We start from the raw sequence: 4,701 nt of genomic DNA, 5'->3' as shown, positions 1-4,701 counted from the left end.
AAAAGGAAGTAAGCCTGACTTATAGGTGGCATTTTAGGATGGAAGAACACAGTAATGGGTAGAGAAAGTGATGAGCTTTTTGGAAAGTGAGCCATGAGGAAAGAGTTTTCTATATGGTTAGGACTAAATTTAAAATAAAGTTAATTAAGTTTACCTTCTAAGTAAAGTAAAGTAGCTCAGTCGTGTCCGACTCTTTGCTACGCCATGGACTGTAGCCTACCAGGCCCCTCTGTCCATGGGATTTTCCAGGCAAGAGTACTGGAGTAGGTTGCCATTTCCTTCTTTTAAGTAAAGTAAGCTGGTGCAGAAACTTGAATTTAGCTTCTGTCTCTGTTAAGAGGACACCTTTTCTTCAGATACTGAACTGCCTTTGATAATAGATTTAAGTCTCTTTATCTCTTAAATGGTCTGGTCTGAAATCCTTTATTGGTACTTTGGCTAAGTAAATAGCCATTGTTTCACAATGACCTATAAGCCTATCTGATTGAGTGTTCTAAACCTTTTTGATATTTATTGACAAAACTTCCTACATCATTCTAATGAAGAAGATTTCTAGCTAACTTTGGGATGCTTCAGAGGGCCCCTGAAACATCCCAAAGAGAGATATTACACTAATTAGGATCATTTTGTATACAGAATTAGATGGGAAGTATTGTCAAGTGAGTAATAAGTCTCAGGTTATACTGTATGGTAAATGTTCAGTTCAGTTCAGTTCAGTCATTCAGTCGTGTCCGACTCTTTGTGACCCCATAGACTTTAGCATGCCAGGCCTCCCTGTCCATCACCAACTCCCAGAATTTACTCAAACGCATGTCCATTGAGTTGGTGATGCCATCCAACCATCTCATCCTCTGCCGTCCCCTTCTCCCACCTTCAGTCTTTCCCAGTATCAGGGTCTTTTCCAATGAGTCAGTTCTTTGCATCAGGTGGCCAAAGCATTGGAGCTTCACCTTCAGCATCAGTCCTTCCAATGAATATTCAGGACTGATTTCCTTAGGATGGACTGGTTGGATCTCCTGGCTGTCCAAGGGACACTCAAGAGTCTTCTCCAACACCACAGTACAAAAGCATCCATTCTTTGGGCTTTTTAATATGCTATCTAGGTTGGTCATGATAAATGTTATTAATATAGATATCCTAGAAACTGTAAGGAGTTCTTAAAATTCTGATATGTTTGGGTTAAATGTTAACAGTCATAATTCTAGTTACTATCTCAAAATATTGTCATAGCACTAACCAAGTTTCACCTCTTCAAGAAGATTTATAAAAAGGACTTTTGGATAAATACCAGTTTCTGAACTGGGTAAGGATTCTAATAGAAAACCTCATGACTTCACAAAGGTTAACAAAAGACTGAATGAACTGGTGAATATGCTTATAACTTTGATGGTTTCTGTCTGAAAAATTACTGATTTGAATCTGTGTTTTCCAAGTGTAAGAAAAAAAAAAAAAACCTTCCTCTCACACTAATTATGACAGTAATTTGGTAAAATTATACTTTAGAAACAAATTGAAACATTTACCTTTTCTCTCTATCTGAACCCTCCAGAGATTGGGAGCTCTTAGTTTCCAGTAACTTTATCAGATAAAAGTTCAGTCTGAGACTCTAAAAAGTCTGAGCAAAGCAAAAAAGTCTATGATCAATTTTGGTTACATAAGTCATCAGGCCAAGTTTATTGAGACCAGACCTATATTACAAACCAGTCTTAGTTTGGTTATATTTGGTAAAAATGACAGTGATTTTAGGGAGAAAAATATATTTCAATGAATGTTAAATTTCAGCTTGTTAATGGAGTTCTGTATCTACTAAGACTCATTTCCTGTATATTTCTTTGCTGTTAGGGTATATTAATGTAAAATTTAATTGAATTATTAAAGGACACTCTAGGGTTGTTTCTGAAGCTTATCTCAGTAATCTGTCTTTTGGATGAAGATCAGATGCTTCACACGTGACCTGCAATCAAGACTGAAAGAAGACATAATTTAAGGAACTGTCTCCAACCTGGAAGGACCTTTCTATCAGGTACTCTTCACCAGCTCATGCACAGTGAAACTGAAGGGAAACTGACTCTCCAGTTAACTCCCACTTCCAAAGACCCCTAAGCTGGACTGGTCTACAGAGGGGCCTGCTGACCTCAAACACACCTTAAAACAAAGCACAAACAGAGGAAACTATAATACATGAGGATGAGAAGAAAGCAACATCACAAGTAGACTGCTTGCCCAAGATGCTGATCTGACTTTTACAATCATTTACCATGTATTCTTGATTTCTTGGACCTAAGACTATCAATCACATGTTTTCTATCATGGACACGATTCTATGCCAGTTTAAAACTCAATCCAATTGTTGGGTTGTGGCCAAATACCTGTGCCTAGTACTTCTGCGTTACCTTGGTGGATTTCTGTTCTCTAGGGCTGATTGGATACCCCCTAGGAAATTTATTTTAGATGAGTGTTCAGTCCTGTTCTATCTATTCATTATTTTACTAGATGAGATCCTCTCACATGGCCAATTAATAATACCTGCTCTGATGCTGTCCATAGATTTATGTTTTCTCTTAGGGTCATTCAAACTCAAGCAGAGTGACAAGCTAAGTCTCAATAGAAAAAATTAACCTTTCATCTACTAAAAGGAAAACTCTCACAATTATAGGGTGGATCTACATGGTTTACGGGAATGGTTAAATCACACTAAAAATTATCAACCTGGTAATTATGAGACAAGGCTGGGTGCTTTTTGAACTATGCCTATTATTACTCTTAGAGAGAGTGATTGGTATGGAACTCAGTGGATTTGTGACACTAATTTATGGCCTGACATCTACAGGGATGGATACAGAGGTGTAGCCTGGGATTCCCATGAATTAAAGGTCATACATGTTAACAAATTAGAGGTAACCCCAACCAATCTACCATTGGAATGATCCCAGTGGGTCAAAGATTTGTATTCTACTGGCATGACCATTTAGCAGCTTGTGTTGTGTGTGTGCCCTTTCAATGAGGTTGGAGAATGTAATTGACCATATCAAAGCCTTAACAACTTTCATAAGCTTTAAATGCTAGTAACCTGGCTATGAGCCTATTGAATTCTGAGATCTCTATGATGAGAAAGGCAGTGCTACACAACTGCAAGGCCTCTGACACCTTACAGCACTTGGGGAAGATACCTGTGCTATAATTCAAAGTGAATGCTATATTTTCATACTTGATAAATACTTTAATGTAACACATTTCATAAGCCACATGAAAAAACATATTTCTGCTTTAAGTGACCCATTCCCTAGTCTTGATGATTTTTAAAGAAAAAAAAAAATTGGTTTGGTGTGGGAGTCTCATGGCTAAAATATTTACTTTTAATTCTACTAATGTTATTCACTATACCATTTGTATTTTGCTTATTTCACAAGATTATTATTTCTTAAATTACCAAGTGTATGACTGAGCCTCCAATGAAAATGATGACTAGACTTGAAGCAGTTGATCTAATGTATAGCTCAATAAATGATCAATGATTGTAATAGTGTAACTCTAGGTATGAAAACATGCAATGAGAGGGAATACTTTCCTGGACCATAACTAGAAGACAGGTGTCCGGAGATCTTTGACTATTAAGACCTAGTCCAGTAGTAGCACATTGACTGTCTTATCAGCAAAAACCTTCTTCAGAACTGGGAATGAGCCTCCCCAGCAACATGGGACAAAATGGTCATGAAATGCCCCCCAAAGTATGGTCGGATTTATGACCACAAGGGGGCTGTGTCAACTACAAATTGGCACTTACCAAGAGCACTGCCAATGACTGAACAACAAAGGCATTTGCCATCTGCATCTACAGAGACTGAACTCCATGCTGCTATACCTGTTGACCTTCAACAATCCCTGAGGGAGTTCAGGGTGGAGTGAGGTACTCTGTGCTCCATGGAATCTGGTGAGACAGGTCTTCAGATAGTCAGATGTTTTTAGGAACAGATTTTATGATCTCAATCCTTGCATCTCCTCATATCTAGAGAAGCACTAAATCCCTTCATAGTGACCTCAGATCCTTATGACTCACAAAAACCTTTTGTAAAATGAGTGCTTCATGGCATAGAACTCCCTTCACCAAAACCTTATATATTGACTTTTCCCCACTGCCCCTTTGGAGCAGTCTCTGAGAGCTATCTGAGATGCTGCCTCCTGGGCTTCAGTCCTCAGTTTGCCCCAGATAAAACTTAACTCACAACTCTCAAGTTGTACATCTTTTTTTCATTGACAATAGCTATTTTAAGTCCTAAAACATGATGCTGTCAAAGTGCTTCACTCAATATGTCAGCAAATTTGGAAAACTCTGCAGTGGCTACAGGACTGGAAAAAGTCAGTTTTCATTCCAATCCCAAAGAAAGGCAATGCCAAAGAATGTTCAAACTACTGCCCATTGCATTCATCTCACCACTAGCAAAGTAATGCTCAAAATCCTCCAAGCCAGGTTTCAACAGTATATGATGTACAGAGTACAACTTTCAGATGTTCAAGCTGGATTTAGAAAAGGCAGAGAAACCAGGGATCAATTTCCAACATCTGTTGGATCAGAGAAAAAGCAAGAGAGTTCCAGAAAAACATCTACTTATGCTTTATTGACTACACTAAAGCTTTTGACTGTGTGGATCACAACAAATTGTGGAAAACTGTTAAAGAGATGGGAATACCAGACTGCCTTAC

The sequence above is a fragment of the Bos grunniens genome, chromosome X (genome assembly GCF_055505025.1).
Source record: "Bos grunniens cultivar Pamir isolate PY7600 chromosome X, Bosgru_T2T1.0, whole genome shotgun sequence".
In the NCBI taxonomy this organism is placed as follows: Eukaryota; Metazoa; Chordata; class Mammalia; order Artiodactyla; family Bovidae; genus Bos; species Bos grunniens.
Note: the sequence above shows the minus strand (reverse complement) of the source record.